Genomic DNA, 23765 nt, shown 5'->3' on the forward strand with positions numbered 1-23765 from the left:
TATAAATCGTAGAATAACTGTTTTTGGATACCGGAGAGGGTAATATCAGCCTTTCCAATTGCAATAAAAAAGCTCCAGGGATGATACTCCTAGAAAAGCAAGCTGCTGTTCTGTGTTGTACCACATGTGGACTGTTGGTGTTCTGGCTTGTGTTTAGCCTCGTACATAGAAACAAATTGCTATAGTTAACGTTGAGTTGGTTTTAATGTCTTCGAGAAATTAAGTAGCTTGCCCAGCAATGTTAAATGCGTGCATACCACTAAACAAAAGTCAGAACCGTTCTCAATTACAACGCCAATAGCTGTAACGTTCACCAATGTGAGACCAATTGCATTGCAAATGCTTGTTTTGACCTGGCTTCCACTGAAACCACCCAATAAAGGAGTGATGTGGTGCACGCTAGGACAATGACCTTGATCTGCCCCGAATAGTCACATCTTTGGTGCATGCTTGCAAATTACAGAGCAGCGTTTTCAGAGGAGTAGGAACATGCCTCTCCCTGTGACATGTGAAAGTATGAGTTAGTTTTTCTTTTAGATGGCTAAACAATCAGAATAAACTTGAATGCTGTAAGAAGCAGAGAGACTGTTTTGATTAGTTACAAAAGTTGAATACGTAATGAACAGTTTAGCAGAAAGGAAGTGTAGGTATGTAGCCAGTGCACATCGTTCCCCCCGGAGTACTCAGTGAGAGAACACGAAGCGGTCTTGTTTTTGTGGTCATATGCAAACCTTCTCTAAAACAAGCACTTGCAATGCAATAGGTCTCGCATTTACGCGAGTTTAAGCTATTAGTATTGTAAATGACATGCCTTTCATTTAGGTTTTAAAAACAAAAATAAAAGGCATTGTCATCTGCAAGGTCAATAGCTCGAACTCGTGTAAATGCGAGACCTATTGCATTGCAAATGCTTGTTTTTAAAGCAGCTCTTGTTCCTTAAAGGAACAGGTACTAGATTAAAGAAAAACGTTTTCCATTTGAGAAAACAGAGGGGAGCAGGCAGCCCAGTTAAATCGTTTTGTGCATCTGGCCCTTAGTTGCCGTTTAGCTGGTCACAATCTCAAACACTGAAGTCCTGCACATTACCAGAGCTTTGATTTGCATTTATTTATATCTTTCAACATAGTGAATCATCATGGTCTATTCTTGCAAAAGAATTACACCAATTCATTTGAATAGATAGGATGTGGGACCTATTTCCCCATACCTATTCAACATAGAAATAGTTGTGGAGGGTAAGGGTATTTGAGTAATAGCAACTCTGTAGTTATGGTTCCACCCAAGAAGCTCCAGAAACATTTTTATTGTTCATAAGTTATGCCCAGTTTTACACTTTTGCAGATATTTTGCCACACCACATAGGCTTCATTTCAGAAGCTTTCCTGCAGATTGTTTAAGAGGGAGACGAGCACATAGAGATTTCCTAAAGTTAGTTTTCCCATTCAAGGTCCTAGGAAGGATTTACAGAAAGATAACCCTACAACCTCTGAACAGGATGCCACAACATTTGGCATGGCAACAAAGTCCACAAGTCTTCTTTGTCCATAATGTGACTTAGTGCAAATCCATGCTGTCGTTTCTACGGCATTTAAAGATAAAAAATCTGTAGATGGCTGGATGTTGTCTCGTTGTTGCTGTGATGGCCAATGTGTACTTCCATAGACCAAGAAATCCGATTTGCTGAAAGGGGCTAATTCTAGAGCTGCTGTGTGAGCCGTTATAGGTTAAAAAATACTTCATGAACCTGCCCTTAAACAAAACCAGCCTTAGGAAAGTATAGCACGCCATGCTCACGCTGTGGTCACGCAGGGACAGGAGATGTGCACGCGTACGGAGTGCACATCTCCTGTCCACCATCAGAGGAGACGCCATGCGCGCACACATCGACTGTCCGTGCGCGCACATGGTTTGTCTCCCTTCGCGAAGGAAAGCGACGACAATACTCTCGCAAGGCGAAGTAGCGCATGCGCTGCGTTCGCTAGCGAGACCTAAACATGCTACTGCAACTCTCGTGAACAAAAGCTGTGGAGGCAAACTGGGTGGTTTTTATGGCACATGGGTTTACATTAACACCTAAAATGGTTACAGTTCACATTAATTTAGTCAAGACTGCTTGAGCCAGTATCAAGTTTTTGTTGAACTCACTGATTTGCTTGGTTGTAACCGTATTTTTTGCCTTTCTACCTCTCACCCTCTGTACTCACCGTCTTACCCAATCCCTTCCCCACCTTCATTTATTCTTCTTTTCCTCATTCCTCGTTTTCCCCAGACCCATTCTTGCCCGATCATGGGGCTATCCGGGGTGAAATTATAAATGCTGGAAACGCACACCAACAGTTCAGAGAGAACGTGGCGCCAGAGGGGTCGTCTTCCTGTGCCTGGGGAGGAGGGTGGATGGCAGCAGCTTTCCCAGCTTAGGTAGAAGTGCACGAAGAGGACAACCAGTGCACGTAGGAGCAGCATTTGGCCATCTACCAGGGATGGAGGAGGAGTGAGCAAGGAGTGCAACAGTGGGGCAGTGATGGGCGGGCAAGAGCAGGGAATGGATTCTATAACAAGGAGCAGGAAGAGGGCATGAGCGTGGTGGAGGGGTGGAGTGACCCGCCCACAAAAGCAGTGGAAAGGAAGTACCTGGTCAGGAGAAAAGGGTTGGCACCCTCGGGAAAACAGCATCTGACGTTTGATCTCGGTTTTTGAATGTGCAGCAAATGTGACCAGATGACAAGATTTACAGCCCTGTTTAAAGCTGAGCTCGGTAAACCACAAGCCTCGTCACAAGTGCTTCTGATTAAAGCGAAAAGGAGTTCCTGAACAGATGTTAAAATAGTTACCAGTGTATTTATATAGTACTTAGTCCCTACTCTCTGAGAGTGGTAAACACATGCAAGAGGCATGACAAATGCATGCCATGAACAAATGAGGAAAAAGAATAGGAGAGTGACAATTGAGCCATCAAATGGGAAGCCTGTGGGCAGGATAAAGCCCATGAAGTAGATACAACAAGTCTTTTTCTTTTTTTTTTTACTTTCTTGATTGATTTTCAATAGTTATAACTCCCCCTTCAACATAGCCACACAAAGCGACTTTGCACGGTGTCCCAGTACATGTTACATACAATATAAGATGCTAAGTTCATGTCCATTCGGTGTGCATTTTACAATGTCAATTAAACTTTCTGTCACCTTCACTCCTTTGTAACAGTGATATCGAACCTGACCATCGGCAGTGCGGGCTCTGTAGGCTTTCATGTCCCATCGTCTGCAGACGTCTATGTGGTGGGCATGCCAAGGCCCGGTGTGGTCGTCGCATCTGTGTCAGCCTGCCTAAGATAAGTCATGAAAGGTTTCCAGAGAACTTTAGGTTGTGTAGCTTGGGAACCTGTCCCAGTATGCTGTCAGCAGCTCCTGCCAGTGTGAAATGTCTGCAATCCACACCTGCATTGTCCAAACAGGCCATCTCCCCCAGTGCATCGCCACCCTACCTTTAGCCAGTAGCTGCAGCAGCATCTCACTGAGAAGCCAACATCCCACCAGGACCTCCCCCACGAAGCCCAGCAGGCAAACAATAGGGTCTGGCAAAAGTACAGTTCCAGTGATATTACTCACTGCATTGCACACCGTCACCCAGAAGGTCGCTACCCTGGGGCAGGACCATGCTAGATGCAAAAAAGTGGCCTCCGGCCCATGGCAGTGGAAGCATTCTGAGTATGTTGTTAGTACTATTCTGTGAAGTTGAGTTGGTGTGCAACATGTTCTGTGTAGGTAATTAAAGTGTATCAGTTGCAGTCTGTAATTGGGAGACAGCTTCTCAACTTGGGCCCAGCAATACTGCCATTCTGCCTCTGAGTGCAGGTCCCTTTCCCAGGCCATCTGGGCCCTCGAGAAGTCAATCGCAGATGCTATCTGTGTCAATATGTACAGCCGGGTTATAAGTTTGCTCGGTGAAGCAGTAGTGTGTATATATTCTAACGCTGCATACACGGGACGAGGACCGGGGAATGATTTGTGAATAGCGCTGCAGTGTGCTCTGATTTGATAGTATAACAGTGTGTCCGAAAATGTGGAAGGCTTAGTGCTCATGCCGGCATAGCTGGGCGCAAACTCATCTCTGGGTATCGTTGGCATACATGGATACAACGAGGCCACAGGTGGTAAAGCCGATGCCCCGATCGGCTCGATGTTGCATCAGTCTGGCCACCAGCATCTCCATGGCTATAGCAAATACAAGTGGGATAAAGGGCATCCCTCTCTGGTGCACGAGTAATGTTTATCGGTTCAGAGACACCACTGTTTAGCCTAATTCGCGCTGTGGAAGGGTATATAAAAGTCAAATTTTTCCGATAAAATAGTAGCTTAGCCCCAGCCGGCCAAGCAGCGGAAAGAGGAAGGGCCACTCAGAGTGTTGAACGCTTTGGTGGTGTCCAGTAAGGCAGTCACTGCCGTTATATCTGGGTGTATGTGATGCATAGTCACAAATATAGTACGGAGATTGTGCGATGTGGGGAGGCCGTGATGAAGCCCAACTGATCCAGGCGAGCAATCAATGGCGAAAGGGGCAACAGGCGGGTTGCCAGTACTTTTGCATAAATATTATTGTCGATATTTATTAAAGATAGGGGCGGTATGAGTCACATAGTTCAGCACGTTTGTCAACGAGGGTGGAATTTGTCCCACCGTCAAAGACTCATGGTACATTTCTATAAGATACGGAATGAGTAAGGAGGCATATTCCTCATAGAACACCGGTGTCAATCTACCTAGTCCGGGAGCCTTGTCTGCCGGCAGACCTGCAATGACCTTGGCAATCTCTTCTGGCGTGATCGAAGCATCTAAGTAATCTGAATGCCCTTGGTCCAGCCACAAGAGTTGGTTGGAGTCCCAAAAACTCCCACAGTGACACCAGTTCATCTTCTGTTCCAGCAGTATACAACTGGACATAAAGGAGGACATTACTCACCCGTAGTTTCGACGGAGACGAGGTCAACTGGGAGTCAGCCCCCCTTAATTCGGTGACATATGTTGAAGCATGGGGTTTGCGCAGCATTCCAGCTAACATTTTCCCCGGAGCAGTCCACCTCTCCATACTGTCGTGCTCGGGCCTCTTTGCCCAGGTACTGCATTTCCTAATCAGACTCCTCTCTGTAGGTTGTGAGTTTCTCTCTAATGTCAGCTAATATGGTGGAGTCAGGGTTTCTGAAATTATCCCATTCTAGATCTCGGATTTCCTCTTCCAGCCTGCACAGATTGTTTGCAGTGACCATAGCACTCCTGATTGCTGTGCGATGCAGACGCAGCGCATCACCAACTTGAACACCTCCCACAACGTGGAGGGCGACTCAACCGACCCAGTGTTCCATGGGAAATAGTCTGCGATTGCTGTGCGGATATCCTCTTTGAAGGATGCGTCACGCAGTGCGTTCAGGGGGATCTGCCATATAAAAAGGCACGTGGGACTTGGAGTGTTAGCAACACCAGTACATGATCAGAGAGCGTGTGTGGGAGGTGTGTGATTGCTGTATTCCCTGCAAGTGCATCTCTAGAAATGAGCCAGTAGTCAAAGCGCGACCACAAGCAATGGTAAGAGGAGAAGCATGTTCCTTCCCACACAGTCGGGTGAGGGTGTCACCAAGCATCAGTGAGTAGGGTATTCGATATTAATGCATTTAGAGCTCCAGCTGCCTGCAGGTTTAATCGCCGCACCCCAGAACAGTCCAGTGTCCCCGCCAATGATACGTTAAAGTCCCCCCCCCCCCCTGCCCCAGCACTGCCCACAGGCCATAGTTTGCAGTCTGTCTCAATACTTTCAGAAATAATTCTGGGTTGTCTATATTTGGCCTGTATACTGCTATCCGTGTCATTTGTTGTTTATATAATGTGCCAGCCACAATTGTATATTTGCCTTCTTGGTCAATATGAGAGTGTGTGGTGTGCCATTTTACCCCTTTCCTGGTCAGCAGCAAAACTGGTGTGCTATATAAATACTATTTCATTGATCTTTGGTTTGGGTTTATTCATTATTAAAAATGATACATTAAAATATGTTTCCAGTGACTCATCGATTGAAAGTATTGCCAAAATAACAATGTGCTTATATCTATATGGAGGCACTGATGTGATGAAATAACACAAAGAGTCGTGAATGTTCGCATATTCTATAGGCTCGGAGAGTTCCAGAGTTGTGTCCCACCCTGAGGTATTAGAATCCGACAAGAGCCAGGCTGTCGTGCTGCCTGTTCTAGACGAGAACTTCAGGCAACTCATTGCAGATGCACTGACCCTGACTTTGTGAAGATGCTCTTTCCTCTGTGCAGTCGTGAAGTGAGATGGAAGGATGGGGATGCCTGTGGATGGCACCTCTAAGGGGAGATGGAAGGGCACACAAGTCTCCCGGTGCTCCTTATCTCATCAGTGAAGCGGAAAGTTTCAAATATCTGCGCCTGCTCCTCATCCTGTCCAGGGAAACTGTGATGGAGGACAGACATGGCTGTGCAAGCTTTTAATCCTGTGCAATGATAGAGCGACTTTTACAGCCGAGATGTCTGTGCATGTTTTATCTCCTGCAGTAGCAGAGTGAGACATGACAGCAGAGGTGTCTGTGGGTGTACTTTGTCCTCTGCAGTGGTTTAATGAGAAAAGACAACAGAAATATCTGCCAACGTTATATACTCTGCAGTGGCACAGTGAGGCATTAATACCAGTAATGCAGTGGGTGTCCTTCATCCCCTGCAGTGGTACAGCGAGTCATTACAATAGAAATCTCTGGGGGGGTTCTTACCCCCTGCAGTGGTACAGTGCGACAGAAGTGCCTACGGATGCACTATGTCGTGCATTCACACAGTGATAGGACAGAAGTGCCTACGGATGCACTTTGTCGTGCATTCACACCGTGATAGAACAGAAGTGCCTACGGATGCACTTTGTCGTGCATTCACACAGTGATAGAACAGAAGTGCCTACGGATGCACTTTATGTCGTGCATTCACACAGTGATAGAACAGAAGTGCCTACGGATGCACTTTATGTCGTGCATTCACACAGTGATAGAACAGAAGTGCCTACGGATGCACTTTATGTCGTGCATTCACACAGTGATAGAACAGAAGTGCCTACGGATGCACTTTATGTCGTGCATTCACACAGTGATAGAACAGAAGTGCCTACGGATGCACTTTATGTCGTGCATTCACACAGTGATAGAACAGAAGTGCCTTGGAATATTCTTAAACCTGCCAGTGAAACAGGTAGGTAGAAAAGGCTTGCCCGTGAAAGCTCTTCAACCCTGACACTCGCGCAGCGAGGCGGAGTCTGTCTGATTTTCTGTATCGCATGCAGAAATGCATTGAGACACACCAATAGGACCACGGTGGAGGCTGAGCTGAAACGGTATGTGGAAATAAACTGGAAGACAGAAGGCAGCAGACCTGCAGAATGGGATGCAATGAAAGTAGTAATATGGGGGATATGTACGTCCCTAGAGGTGGGGTAAAGAGAGCCATTGAACAGAATCTAAATAGGCAGGAGCATGAATTGTCCATACTAGAAGCAGTACCTCCCATAAATGACGAGGGCCCCCAGAGCTGGACTTTGCAACATCAGAAGGTTGGGGAATTATGGGACAGACTACACAAATATGATAGGAACAAGTATAGAAAGCAGTGGTACATAGAGAGAGACAAAGCTGGCCGCCTGCTAGCACGCCTGATTAAATTGGAAACACAAGCGAGGGCAATATTTGAGATACGTGACAGAAGATGGTGCAGTGTTCGCGGCGCACCTGGTAGAGGTATATGCAGAACCTCAGAACACCACGTGCACGTCAAAAATAGCGACCTATCTGAATGAAATAGAGATGCCCAAATTAGATCCAGAAGTCCAGGAGGCCATCGGCGCTCAGCTGACCAAAGCTGAATAATGGTTGTAATAACGGAACTGAAAACGGCAAAGTCACCGGGCACTGATGGACTTACAGCCGAACTTTAAACAATACCCTGGGTTGGTCACAGATAGGCTGATGGAGGTGAAAAAGGATGCATGGGAGGGACCAATAGTGGTAGTGCTTAAACCCAGGAAGACGTCACCAACCTCATATAGAACTCTCTCTATGCCAAATGTCGACCTCAAGCTCATAAGCCATGTCTTAGCAAATAGATTATTGCCATATCTTCCCAAGCTCATACACGAATACCAGTCAGGGTTTATACCCCGCAGGAACACCCTTCGGAATATCTGCAGGCTTGGGCATGTCATCTAGTCCTTAGAACTGAGAAAATAAGAAAGTGCTCTGGCCTTTTCGGACATTGAGCAAGACTTCGACTCTGTGAGGTGGGAATATATTTGGCAAGTATTACATAAACTGGGTCAGGGCCCCCGGTTTATTGAGTGGGTAAAACTACTTTATACAACCCCAACGGCCAATGTGCGCACAGGGAGATATGTGTTGGAAAGCATGACACTCCAAAGAGGAACGCGACAGGTATGCCCGCTCTCCCTGCTGGTATTTGCCATAGCAATAGAGCCACTGGCATGCCATTTAAGACTGTTGTTGAAAGGACGGGGCATAGCAATCGATGAGTTGGAACATGTGGTCTCACTCTACACAGATGACGCCCTAGTACATTTGAGCAGGCCGACGATCTATATGCCGATGTTAATGAGAGAGCTAGAAAAGTTTGGAGAGGCTTCTGGACTCCAAATAAGTACGTCTAAATCCTTACCTACAATCAAAACTCACTAGTGTTTTTTCTTATCTCTCTTTGGGAATATTTTGATGCACTGTTTACTTGATGCTGTGTTTTCTTGAATGTGTGGATTACTAATAAGTTCCACTTACATAACATATCAGCTTGAGTGCTGGGCCACCCTCTGTTTAATTTGTCTTACTGTCACTTGTGCCACTTTTTCTTTGGAACATATGGAGGCCATGTTCCAGGCCCCTTTGCACCATAGAATGAAGCAATAGACTCAGCCTAGATAGGGTATGTCTGACTGGTGCGGGATCTCTAGCCTTGACTCTCCTTCTTGAATTTCTAAATCCAAGTTATACCTGGTAGGTGGATTAGGTGGACTCGCATCATCACAGCTCCCACAGCTAGAGCTCCCTTGGATATTTGGGCACACATATCACAAGAGAGGAGGGTCGATTCTATGAACTGAATATGGGAAGGGTAGTTAGGGGGTTGCAGGGGAGCATCCGGTTTTGGAATACACTGAAATTGTCCTAGATGGGTAAAGTAGCCCTGATCTAAATGGTGGTATTGCCAAGATGCCCTTGGGTCATGCAGGGGTCTTTTGTGAAATACCATGCCGAATATTCAAGGAACTAGACGCCCTGCTGATGCAGTTACTCTGGAACGGGAAGCGCTGCAGGGTGGGGCTAGATGTAATGTAACGGCTGTGGGACAGAGGGGGACTGGAGATACCAGACTTGGAGTTATACTACCTGTCATCGCAACTACAGCATGCAATACAATGGTTAGATACAGATCCTACTTAGGAGAGAACCTTCTTTTCAGGAACCTGCGGGAAGCAACAATTGGGGACCCTGCTCATGAAAGGCTGGGGAATAAACAAATCGCCCCCTCCACTAATACGGCTAATGGCAAGGATACAGAAAAGGGTGGTATTAGACATTTGGATAATGCCACAATTTGCCCAAGTGTCACAGACAATGCGGTTGAAAAATGGAAAAAAGGGGGCTGTTTAATAATGTCGGGTTTTATTCCCTGAGGGCAGGTTTATAACATTCCAGGACGCAACGAAAACATTTACGCTGGGTGAGGGGCAATTCCTACATTATGCAAAACTGGCAGCCATGGCCCGACAGCTATGGTCAACATTCCTGGAGGCTCCAGCACACACACATACACTAGCCATATTGATTGCAATGGCAGGTGGGCAGAAATTTGTAACCCACCTATATAGATCACTGAGGGCGGACAAACAAGGTAAACCACTCAGGGTGAAGGAGAGGTGGCAGACGGCTAGCGAGGAGCCACTGCCACAGAAAACTGGGCACACCTACACGGAGAAGTCCGTAAAGTATCAGTATGTGGCTGGTTTAAACAAATACAATACAATATTATACACATGGTGTATTTATCCCCGAGGAGGCTGCATGCCATAAACACAATACGAGACCCAAGGTGTCCCAGATGCCGACTTTGTACATATGGTTTGGCATTGCCCCACAATAAAAGGGTATTGGACAGAGGTAATAGAGCAACTTAACAGTGTTGAGGTGGAAGGTTTTTATTCGAAACAAGGAGTTGTCTCCTGGGACTGTTAACTAGAGACCCAAAATGTAAAACCAGTAGAAGTTTCTTCATAGTGGGACCAACGGTGGCCAGAAGGCGAATAATAATACACTGGCTAATCCCAAGAGGCCCAACTATGGAAAAATGGGTGGCGGATCTTAGGGAATGGGCAACAGTAGAGGAGGAGCACATGCGGAAAACGAGGAGAGACGAGAAACTACCGGAGATTTTGCTGGCCTGGGAAATGATGATACAACAGCTGATACGACCAGCCCGAAATACACAACAAGACCCCGATGGGGTAGAGGGGCAGGAAAAGGAGGACAGCCAGAGAGTATATGAACAAACTAGCAATACTTTGAATAGTATTGAATGAAGTCGATGTAATCTAAATAGTAATAGAATAATGTTATCTGGAATCGACACCTAATGTACCACACAGAATAACTGATGGCTAAAAGTTGGCTCACGGGAAAGGTGGGAGTTGGAGGTTAAGTTCACATTCTCTGAAGAACATGATGCGTTGCATAGAAAGTCGAAGGGAATGTAATACAAAGTTGATGTAAAGCTGTGATAAGGACAATAACAAATTGATTCTACATTCTTTAAATGAGAAGAGAATAATGGCTTTTCAATAAAAAGAATAAAGAAAGATTTTAAAAGAATAGAAATGCTTCCAGATGCGTCAATACAGTGGGATGAAATCATGAGAATACCTGTGGCTGTTATTTGCCCAGTGCAGTGTTACGGCGAGCAGGAAGAACACAAATCTCCAGTTGCTCGCTGCCTCGTGCAGTGCTACAGTGAGACAGAAGAATGGAAATGTCTTCAGGCACTCTTTATACCATGCAGGTGATACAGTAGAATGGAAATGTCTTCAGGCACTCTTTATACCTTGCAGTGATAGAGTGAGACAGAAGAATGGAAATGTCTTCAGGCACTCTTTATACCATGCAGGTGATACAGTAGAATGGAAATGTCTTCAGGCACTCTATACCATGCAGGTGATACAGTAGAATGGAAATGTCTTCAGGCACTCTTTATACCATGCAGTGATACAGTGAGACAGAAGAATGGAAATGTCTTCAGGCACTCTTTATACCATGCAGTGATACAGTGAGCTAAGAGAATGAAAAAGCCTGTGGACGGTTTTTATTCCAAGCAGTGATTCAGCAGGAAGAGGGGAGGATGAATATGTTTTATCCTGCACAGTGCCACCTTGGTAGGGTGCTTGTGGAAGCGCTTTATCCCTTCCAGTGCTACAGTGAGATGGAAGAATAGAAATGCCTGGTTGTTCTTTATCCTATATAGTGAGACATAAGCATAGAGACTTCAATGTATGCTCTTTATCCAGTTCCTTGAAACTGTGAGGCTGATGAATAGAAATGTCTATAGATGTCTCCTGTGCAGTGATAGGGCCAGGAGGAATGATATAAATGCCTAGAGATGCTCTTTGTCCCGTGCAGCGATGCAGTGAGATGGCCGGATAGAAATGCCCTTTATCCTGTGCAATAACTGTCATAATGAATACAGGGGTCCAAGGGGAATTGTTTTACTCCACCACAACCTACTGAGCTGAATTTTTCAGGATTAGGGTTTTTCTTTTTTAGGTTGAGCCTAGGCAGCGTGCATTCGCTGTCTGCAAGACCTGCTGTAAGCAGTATAGCGAGTGTAATTCCACCTGCTGTTTGCCATTGGTCAACTCCTGCGTTGCTCTTCTTTCCTAGATTTTTTATTGGTTAGTTCTCCTGATACATCACTTCTGTTTTATCACAAGGAGCACCGACCAGCTACAGTTTTGTTACGCTGTAAGTGTTCATTTGTTGTGTTTAAGAACTACTTCTTTTATTTTGGAGTCTGCTACTACGGCGCCCGGTTTCATGTTGTTTTTTTTTGTTTTCACCATGGCGCCAGCTTCACGGGCCATCATGCACATAGCTTAAATATAAACGGGTGTTGTGCTTTATATTTTAGCACGGCGCCCGCTTTTTAATATTGTTTCCTGCTTCGTGTTTTTTTTGTTTTTTTATCATCATGGCGTCCGCTGTCAGGGTCGCCATGCACTTAACTTAAATATGCATGGGCGCCGCACTTTATATTTTAGCATGGTGCCCGCTTTTTAAAATTGGTTCCTGCCTCATGTTTCGTTTTTTTCTTATCCCCATGGCGCCCCCTTCGTGGGCCGCCATGCATATAACTTAAATATACACGGCGTCGCGCTTAATATTTTAGCACGGCACCCGCTTTAATTGTTTCCTTCCTCGGCTCCGGAGTTCGTTTGCTGGCATTTTGCATTTGTGTTGTAACAGCAATGATTACCATCTTGCTTTACTCGTTCTTAATTAGCATTGTTTCCCAATTCCCCTATTTCACAGGTGATCAAGTGGCATTTTTTTAGGAGAACCGCTGATATGACGTACTTGCTATCTGGCATTTGCTCGTCAGATGGGTTAATTTGCGTGACATGCACTTGGCTAATAAACCACTTGGCTACGCTCCTGTTCGATTCCCCCTTCTCCTGCATTTCTTGATTCAAAGTAATGTTAATTCTAATCATGTGATTTATCACGTTCCATAGGTCATTTATGTCTTCTCTTGTCTCGACATTCACCTCGGCCTTCTTCAAGATTCTTGTAGGTTAGATAGCAGTCCTGCAGACTTCTCCCACTCACACATGGAAAAGACAGCACATAAAGCAGGGGTACAAGCTGAACAGACTCAGCATAAAAGCTGCAGCTGAAACGCCCCTCCGCCTCCGCCATATGATGCACATAGCTAAGCCGAAGTGGACACTTTCTCACACACGGAACAGGGAGCAGCAGAGCATGCTTTCCTCCCCCACAGAACAGGCGCAGCACATAGGTTACTCATCACACATAGAACAGGCACAGCAGTGTCTGCAAACATGAAAGCGTCATTCATGGAGTAATGACAGTGCTAGCAAGCAGCCGGGCAAGTGTCACCCACAAACCAAACAGGAAAAAAAGCTTTGCACACACAATCTGAAAGCAAACAGAGCAGCATGACTGCGCAATGTGTTGCTATGCAGATTAAGGACTCCTCACTAGCCTGCATTTGGGTTTCTGTGTTTGCAGGAAGCGGATTATTGAAAGATGGCCATGCAAGGGACACCAGAAATCATCTGCAGTAACTCTGCTCATCAAGCTTTGTTATAGGAGAGCTGTCTCTTGAGTAATGTTGAGAAGTGCTGAAATAATGAAGTAGCTGGGCGGTAGCAAATAAACGCAGCATGCGGGTTGGTGCCTCTCAGTGGGTTATGCTGCATTTACCACAGGGACGTAGAAGAGCTTGAGCTTTCACTATTCAATGATAGTGCAGCTTCCTAATAGTGCTGTTGCCATGAATGCACTATGCAGACGCCTCCCTTTCCAATGAGTGAGAGAGTGCACGCTGTGTTACACTGCCCATCAGTACAGGCACAGTTTGTATTTTAAAGCAATTGTGGACATTGCAGTGTGTCAAAAAACATAGAACAAGTATTCTCTGCAAAGTTTCTATAATGATCCGGATCACCACCAGTCACCCCTTTCTCTCTACTGCCTTTATGCTCTTTCTTTCTAATCTTTTTCACTATTTCTCTCCCTCTTGCTCTCTCTTTATCGTTCTCTCTAGTCCTCTCCCCAGTTTCTCTCTCTCTCTCTCTCTCTCTCTCTCTCTCTCTCTCTCTCTAATGCAATAACACATAGAAGCACACACGTGTATAAACACATTTGACTCCACAAGATAGGAACGGTACCCCGTTAGCAAGGAAGGAACAGGGTCTCCAAGTGAATCCTCTAATTATATGACTCCTTTTCCTTGGCACACATTCACTCACTCATATCTTCCATTCCATGTGACTTCTAATAGAGAGGTAAAACATTTATCACCAGTTAACATGTAAATATTGTCTCTAAACACCGACCCCTGTATTATATAAAAAAGTCAAATTTATAACACATTTGGTCGTATATTCAAAAATGTAGCATAGTATATACAGTACTGAATTGAGCTGAATTTAAAAAAAAAGAGGATTCTTACATGTATATAAAAAACACAGATCAATGTCTTGCTACCACAATAGAACCACTCCATTTCAATTTGACACTTTTTCTGATAATTATGTAGCACAGTACTAAAAATTCACAAATAGTTAAAAAACGACAATAAAAAGTCTCAAATATTCCATGTCAAATTTCATCCAAACTATAACTCTAAATTTTCGATGCGGCGTTTCGGTGGTTTTATTTATTTTCTCCACCTTCTTCAGGACAATCAATTCTCAATAAGTCAACTACTAGAAAATATGAGTTTTACATGCTCCTCCCCCTCATGGTGATGGCCATGTCGACTCTGCAGTCAGGTGTGCTGAAGCGCTAAGGCCGGGCGTAGCAGTTCGTTTTTCTCTTCGTTCCGACTTTCTTTTCGGCATTTTGCATTTCGGCGCTGAGTTTGTGGTGAAATCCGGCTGGGAAAAAAAAAAAACGGAGGCACTTGCTTCACTGGAGGTACCGGTATCCCACTGGAATGGCGGCTCGGAGTCCCGCTGGGCATTAATCCGCTGACCTGCTCATGTCAATCGGCGGGTCTGCAATTCCAGTGCGGAATGGACTGCCTGAACGGAATATTTGATAGTGCCAGCATAAAAAACTAAATACTGGTGAATACGAGGGCGGAATTTTGCTGGCTAAACCGGCGGCTTTACAACTCAATCAGGAGGTGAGCACTGGGAGTGTGGCGAAGTATAGTTGTTGGACCGGAATAAGCATCTGGGAGAGGGGGGTTCCTGGCACGAACGCACCAACTGCGCTAGTATCCCTGAGCTTACCTGTGCTCTTTTGAGTCTTGTGGGGCTGCTGAGTTCCTTGCTGCTCGTTCTTTCTCCCTCCCGCCGCCGCTGGACACTGCGGCTGCTGTGTGGGGGGAGACAAAGACTACAACACCCAAGATCCCTTGCCCGGAAGCGGAAGTGACGGATTTCGCGCCCGCAGGCGCTACAAAAGTAACCCCACCCCTGGCAAAGCGGGGGGTTCCTGGCACGAACGCACCAACTGTGCTAGTATCTCTGAGCTTACCTGTGCTCTTTTGAGTCTTGTGGGCTGCTGAGTTCCTTGCTGCTCGTTCTTTCTCCCTCCCGCCGCCGCTGGACACTGCGGCCGCTGTGTGGGGGGAGACAAAGACTATAACACCCAAGATCCCTTGCCCGGAAGCGGAAGTGACGGATTTCGTGCCCGCAGGCGCTACAAAAGTAACCCCACCCCCCGCGTCGCAGGCTAAGCCCGGGCATAGGGCGGGCCCTCTGTGGCCCTCAGAGGCACAAGGAGGCCGGGCCGGGCCGGGCCACATCCATTGGCGTAAAACCCAGGTATTGGGGCTGACATACATGTAAGACTTCTTCGTTCCTCCTGTTAAAATCAGACTGCTGTATAGACGCTATAGAACTTAAAAGCTGGACACTGAGGTTGTGTTGCATGATTGGTCATTTTACAAATTGATATACACGACATGCCCTTTGTTTCTGTGTAGCCAAATGTTAAATGCTAAACACTGATTAATATTTGGCCATTTTGCTTTGACCATATTGGGAGAAAGGGGGCTGTTAATTGAAAGGGCGCTATGGCTACGAAACCTAAAACAAGATCAACTAAGCGTAAAGCAAGTACCCCGCTGATTACCACACATAGCCAATCTGACACTGACATTGCAGTCGGAAATTCGGCTCCCCCAACGGCCATAGATTTAATGTTAAGGAAGGTCATTGGGGCAGTAAATGGGGAAATTGAACGCACCCAGAGACGCCTATCAATGACCCCTACAAATAACTCCCACACACAAATGCAAAGCAGACCTCTGCAAGCCCCAGAAGTAAACCTTTGTGATAGTTTACAGGAAAATAGCCTGGACATTTCATATGGAAACTTGCCTTGTGGCCAGCAGCCACCAGAGGCCGAACCATCTGTTTGCAAGGCAGCAAAAAGACCAAATTTAAGTAAGCCTAGGTTGCCTAAAAGAGGTTCAAAGATTATGCAAGCAAGGAAACCAAAATCCATCAATAAGGGTGGGAAGAAACAACCATTAGAGGATGAGGTCATAGAAATAGGTGTACCAAGCCCATTAAGTCCGCCAGGATGGCTACAATCAGTCATAACTGATTTGCAAAAACATCTGGAAACCTTCATTATTGCCCAAATAAAACCACTGATTAGCAAATTAGATAGAATGACTAATGAGCTCCAAAAACAGGCGAGGCCGAAGGAAACTATTAATCCCACCCCTATTGAAAATATTACACCAACCGTGATTCTCCCCCCAAGGCCACTACCTACGAATAATATTACTACAAGAAATGAGCTATGTACTACCGCTCAGGTTCATGTCCCAACCATAAGTAGAGACCACTTGCAGGATAGATGCCCTGCTGAACACATGAAAGATTGTCACCCTAAAACTCATGATCAGCTTAGAAGACCTCCGATGCAGCCAGGACAGGTTGCATCTCATGGCCCGGTTGAAGCACAGCAGAAAGCCCCTGATAGTAAGGGAAAAACTTATCCTCCCCCTCCCGGAGTAAAGTTACCTCCCCAAGCTAGCCCCTATGTTGTGGTCTTTGCCGGGGTTCCTGAACTCAGGGTGGGCCAAAGGGAACCATACCAAGAGTTAAAAAACAAGATCATAAACTGGCTAAACACACATAGACCTCTCCAAGGGAGGGAAAGGGGTGAAATCATCCATGTGAGAAGAGTTCCATGGTTGGGCAACAGAGGGAAGGATATTGAAGGGGACTGTATTATTACAAATTTCAGAAATCCAAATCTAGTGGAGTATATACTGGGCAATTACAACAAAAATATAACCAGCACTATACGAACCATGCCATTGGGATATTTTTACCCTAGAAACAGAACTATGTAGCCCTCGGCCCATAATCTGGGTTGGATGGAAGGAGGAATAGATGGATGTCTGAAAAGGAATCATGAATACAGCCATCCACCATTACAAAATTTGGATGGCCTACAGTGGAAGAACAGATTTACTCCCCTCCAATCCCTGGATGAAAATGAATGACTAACTAAGTTAGAGACTTGCCCGGCAGGGAAGGAAATAAGGACGGCCACAAATACAAATGAAACAATATCTGAGGGAAGGCATACACTGAATCCCCAAAAAACTTTCCCGCAAAAACAGACTAGGGAGAGGAAAGATCTTCTGCCTGAAGGGAGGGGGGTAGATAAACCAGATTCCAATGGCCCAAGTTTGACCGGGATACAGGGAGGTAAGGTGAAAATTACGTCTTGGAACATAGCAGGACTAGCTGGAAAAATAGCTAATGTAGAGTGGAGGAACCAACTAAGGGACTTTCAAATAATAGCCTTACAGGAGACTTAGGCAGTTGAGCCCGACATTTATCACTTGGAGGGCTATAAGTCCTTTTTTGTCCCAGCGCAGGAGAGTAGGGTGGGTAGAGCAAGAGGAGGCTTAATAATATATGTTGATGTTAATTTAAAGGGGAGATGGACCGAGCCATCCTGGACTTCAGACAACTTACAAGCAGTAACTTTTCAGGGGCAAGGGCTGAGGGTACAATTATTTAATATCTACAACCCTGGCGCAGGAAGTGGCACTAATACCGTGCTTGAGGAATTGGATGTTAGACTGAAGCAGGAAACCGACCTTAGAAAAGGTGGGGAATACTCATTCGTCCTTTTAATGGGGGATTTAAATTGCCATCTTTGCTCACGCCTGATACCGGTAACTATAGACTGGGATGCTTGCCCACTTAGAAAAGGGCCACATTTTGAGCATAGCTCTGAGGGCACACTATTGACAAAATTGATAGGTAGTCACTCATTAGCACACACCATTGACTTGATAACCCCAGGACCAGAGGGCACCCTGATACCGACTTTTAAAGGAAGGGGATGTTCGTCTATTATAGACTACATTTTGATATCCACCTTAGCCAAACACTGGATCGGGATGGTAAATATTAAATGGAGTCCCTTTAGTGATCATAATCCTTTGTCCATGGAAATATTGTACAAGGGCTACACTAAAATGAATAAGCAGTTGGACACCATTTTACAACCCACAGATCAGGGAAGGCGTTTAAAATGGGCAAAAATCAATGCCCCTGAATTTTACACTGCACTGGTCGTAAAGGGGAGAAGGTGGGTGGAGGATTGTTTAGATCTCCAAGTAGAGGGATTTGACCTAGTTGCCGCTTTTAGGGAACTAACTAAACTCGCTGACAAATTACTAGAGGCAAAAGGTCCTAGAAAATCAGGGACACATCCTAGATGGTTCGATGTAAACTGTGCACGAGCATTAAAGAAATTTAAAAGCAAGTCTTAAGGCAAATCCAAGGGACATAGTGGAAGTGGCAAAGTATAGAAAAATCTATAAAATTAAGACCAGAGAAAGGAAGTCCACTTTAAAATCAGAACTATGGGCAGATTTAAGAGAGGCTGGAGAAAACAGGGACTTCACTGAATTTTGGAGGATCATAAAAAGGCCCTGTTTTCATGACTGTACCACTCCGGTCCTCAGTACAAATATTCTCCCACAGCAATGGGTATCTCATTTTGAGAGCCTTTATAATCATTCTAATGATTCTAAACAAGAAGGGGTATGGGTCGGAAATAGGAGCTGGGTGCAGGATTTCACACTCACTGAGATTACGCAGGCAATTAAACGGCTAACACCAAACAAAGCCCCTGGGCCCGACGGCACTCCCCCAGATCTGTATAAAAGCAATGTCGATCTATGGGCGCCAATTTTAACGAGAGTGCTAAATGCAGCCATTAAAACAGGACTCCCGAGGTCGTGGTCTACTGCCCTAATCATACCCATCTTCAAAAAAGGAAATAAGGACAACCCCCAATGTTACAGACCTATATCATTGATTGATGTCTCGGCCAAAATATTGGGGCAGGCGGTTTTAAATCGTTTAATGGCCTGGACTGAAGAGCATCATACAATAGTTGACACCCAGTATGGCTTCAGAGCAGGAAAATCGACCAGTGATCAATGCTTAAATTTATACCTACTGGTCGCCGAATATACCAGAGCAAGTAATGGTACTATTTAAATGGGGTTTATGGACCTGGCGGCGGCCTTTGACAATGTGAATAGAAGCAAGCTCTGGGAAAGGATGAACTCTTTGGGGATTGACCAGGGACTGATAAATATCCTGAGAGAGCTACACTGGAACACTACAGCGAGAGTTCGCTATAGTATGGAGGGTGGGCAAACTGATCCCTTCCCATGTTCCAGTGGAGTAAGGCAAGGGTGCATCCTTGCCCCCTTCCTATTCTCACTATATATTAACGACCTGGAGTCATCACTCATAGCCCAGGAAACTGATTGTCCTAGGGTAGGACAGCGTCAAATACCAGTCCTTTTGTACGCGGATGACGCGTTCCTCCTCGCTCGGACTCCGCGAAGTCTACAAACATTGATTAATGGATTTGTAAACTTTATGGAAAAACTGGATCTTTCCGTAAATTTGAGTAAATCCTTTGCATTGATCGCAGGCAAGAAACCGACTAAAAAAACGGTATTTTATATTGGGACACATACTATGGGCACTGTAACCACCTTTCCGTACCTAGGCCTATTATTTGATGGGAAAATCCAATTTGACACACTGTTGGAGGAACATTGTACCAAACTAGTTTCGTCTTGTGGTGCAATAATGAATTTTGCCCAAAGACTGGGACGCTGGTCCCCGGAGCAAGTAATGAGCTTATATAGCTCAATAAGTATAGCCAAAGCAGTGTATGGAGCCGAGGTGTGGGGCTTCAGGGATGTTAAACAGCTACAATTAGAAGAAGATAAATTCATCCGTAGAATCTTGAAGATCCCACCCACAATACCAGCTGAAATTGGTCATTCTGAACTCGGTATCCCATATATCGCAGATCAGGTTAAGATTAGACCAGTTTTGGCTTGGCTTAGCATCTGGGCTAACCCGGATGCTGAACTAAGCAAGGATATTCTTACGGATTGTTTACAAAGGGACAAAGGAATGCTAATCCCATGGCTGAAATATGTCAAAATATCCTTAGAATCCGTAGGCCAGCATACCCTTTTTAGTACCCCTGCTCTAATCTCAAGAAATAGCAAATTACAAATTAAGAGATTATTGCTGGATAAATGGGAGATGCTCAGGGAAACTAAAGCCTTAACATTAAAACGTTCAGTTGTAGCGCATCGCCTAGTTAAAGACACAGCGGGTATGGAACCCTACCTATTTTTGCTGCATAATCAGCAGGAGAGATTTTTAATGTGTCGTTTTAGGCTCAATTTGTTGCATAATATTTTATCTTATCCGTCTGGTTTTACTGCAACTATTGAGCAGAAGGGTGCCTGCGGCTGCGACAACCTGTCTCCGCAGGACACCCTTAATTTTGTATTATTGTGTCCATTTTATCGTTCCCCTAGGCGTATGTTTTTGGTCGATATTCTAAAACATGGAAAATTCCGTCATGCGAAAGTAGCCCTGTTGTTCCTACAAAGAGCAAATGACATGCATACTTTATGCTCAATAGTAAGCTTTTTGAAAGCTGTTGTAAGACTAAGGAACACTAGAGACTAACCTATTTTTAATTCTACATTGTATTTTATAGGAATTGAAACAGTTTGGTCGATGGTTATTTTTATAATAATGAAATGTATACATTATATGTGTTATTGTATTTTATATTATGTACTTTTTATGATGATTTTTTAAACCATCGAAATAAAGAATTTGAACTGAACTGAACAATCAATTATAATAAAAACACAGATGTATCTATATATTCCGAGGAAAAAAAAAATTCTCTAAACTTTTTCTGGTTTAATCCTCATTTGGGTACCTTCTTTCTTTCTTTAACTGCTCTTTTCGTATTCCAATCTCCAATATTTTGTTCATGGGGATGGATTAAAGAATTACAGAACGTGTTCCATCCAAACGGACTAGGAAATCTGATAGTAACGGCAAAACCAACGCCCCTTGGTTCACCCCAGAATTAGCCGAGGCTCATATGCTCTGTAAAAAAGGCGAACGCAAATGGAGAAAAACATACGACAGTTCGGACAGAAACTCCTATGTCCAACTAAGGAAAAGTTACCACTCCATTATAAAAAGCGCAAAAAAAGAGTTCTACATCAAAGCCATTAATGAGGCCAAGCAAAAACAAAAAACCCTGTTTGCAATAGTTAAATCTTTCACCCATCCAAAAGCCCTACAGCCCGAAATACCTCCCTCTCAAGACCTCTGCGACCAAATAGCAGACTTCTTTGAAGAGAAAATCAATCTCATTCAGAAAGACTTCCCCCCTTACCATAGCCCACAGTCCCCCATCCCTCTGGAACAAGCAGGTAAACTAACTGGAAACCTAAAAACGTTCTCACAGGTCACTCTAGCCCAAACCAAGGAAGTCATCCTAGCATGCAAGTCAGGAGCCCCCTCTGACTCCTGCCCTCCTAGAATCCTTCACCAACTGATTGACACTGTCAATCCCATCACAAACAAAATAGTAAATACCTCCCTCAGCACTGGCATCGTCCCCAGGGCATGGAAACAAGCCATTGTTAAGCCCTTAATGAAAAAATTGAACAAATCCCCTTCCGACCTGACCAATCTCCGTCCAATCTCACTTCTCCCAGTTCTGGGAAAAATCACAGAACAATTAGTCTACAGGGAACTCAAAAACCATCTCGAAATGAATAATATCCTCCGCCCTCAACAATCAGGCTTCCGCCCCCAGCACTCGACGGAAACTGCCTTGATCGAATTGACTGACTCAATAAAAATATTACAGGACCAAAGAAAGAACGCAGTATTGATCCTGTTGGACCTCACAGCAGCGTTCGACACCATCTCCCATCCCAAACTACTGGACAGACTCAGGGACATTGGTATCTCTGACCTGGCATTGAACTGGATAACATCTTTCCTAACAGAAAGATCCCAATCCATCACACTAGGACCTTTCAGTTCTGCAGAGAAAAAGATTCGATCAGGAGTCCCACAAGGCTCCATCTTAAGCCCCCTGCTCTTTAACGTCTACCTTATTCCCCTCATCTCCTTGATCGAATCATTCGGCATAACTGTTACATCATACGCCGACGATACCCAACTCATAGTCCCGCTAGAGGAGAATTCTACATCAGCCGAACAAAATCTAAAAATCTGCCTGAAAAACGTCTTTCTGTGGATGGAAACAAATCACCTCAAGTGCAACACTAGTAAGACAGAAATCCTCCCCATGGGGAAAAATGTCAACTTCTGTCCTCATCTCTGGTGGCCAGAGGACTCCACAGCCCCTCCCCAGACCGTCACAACAGCAAGAAACCTTGGAGTCACCTTCGATACTGACCTATCCTTCGATCACCACGTAAGGAAGGTGGCAGGAAGCTGCTTCGGAATCATTAAATCCCTCAAAAAAAAATGTGACTTCCTACCAACGGATGCTAGAAAAGCGGTAGCCGTGGCGCTAATCCTATCGCGCTTGGATTACTGCAACGGCCTAATGGCAGGTGTGAAAAAAGTCACACTCCAAAAACTGCAGAGCGTCCAGCATTCTGCTGCCAGAATGGTGCTTAAACTCCCCAGGAGGTCTTCAGCTTCCACTGCTCTGAGAACCCTCCACTGGCTACCCTTGCACAAAAGGATTCTTTTCAAAATCCTAATCATTGCATTCCGGGCATTCAACCACATCGGCCCCAAATATCTAATTAGGCGCTACCCCCATTACAATCCCCAGAGGACCCTGAGATCCTCCAATAACAATCTACTAAAACCATCCAACTTCAACCTAAAAACCAAAGGGGGTAAAACCCTCACCCACTTATCTTCTAGAGCCTGGAATTCCATGCCCCAGCACCTGAGGTCCCTAACCAAGGAAATCCATTTTAGGAAACAACTAAAAACCTGGATCTTCAGCCTTTCTGACGAGTACGTACTGGACGCCATCTAATCCCGCCTTCCCTCAACCTCAAGCATACTTTCCAGTTAGCGCCAGGATGCTCCTTCCGGAGCGACAGTCGCGCTCTATAAATACCAATACCAATACCAATTAAATGATATTTGGTAGACCTGTCCATGGTTTATCTTATCTACCCACCTCAGTTATTAAGGCTGTGGTGGAGAAGTGTTTATTATTTCTTCATTTGGAGCATAATTATGCAAGGAGCCTTTAATATTTAGGTCACTGTATCACAGGTATCGCGTTCAATATCCTTCCTCGTGATCTTCAATTTTCACTGATGGATCCTCGGAAATTTTTCCTTAACCACACACAGTTTTTAGGGCTGGGGGGGGTGTTGGGTAGTTTTTAGGTTTCGGGGGGGGGGGCGTTTTTAGGGCTGGGGGGAGGTCGGGAAAGTTTTTAGTGTTCAGGGGAAGTTGGGTAGTTTTTAGGACTTGTGGGGGGTAGGGAAGTTTTTAGTGCTGATGGAGGGGGTTGGTTTTCAGGAGGAAGGGGGTAGTTTTAGGTCTCAGGGCAGGGACTTGGGGGACATTTTA

General features: G+C 45.0%; 1 protein-coding gene across 3 annotated transcripts in view; it reads left to right on the forward strand.

Moving 5' to 3' along the window:
* GALR3 (galanin receptor 3) overlaps positions 1–23765 on the forward strand; it is a 333989-nt gene that overhangs the window by 173017 nt on the left and 137207 nt on the right. The window lies entirely within an intron of this gene.

This window comes from Triturus cristatus, chromosome 4_2, assembly GCF_964204655.1.
Source record: "Triturus cristatus chromosome 4_2, aTriCri1.1, whole genome shotgun sequence".
In the NCBI taxonomy this organism is placed as follows: Eukaryota; Metazoa; Chordata; class Amphibia; order Caudata; family Salamandridae; genus Triturus; species Triturus cristatus.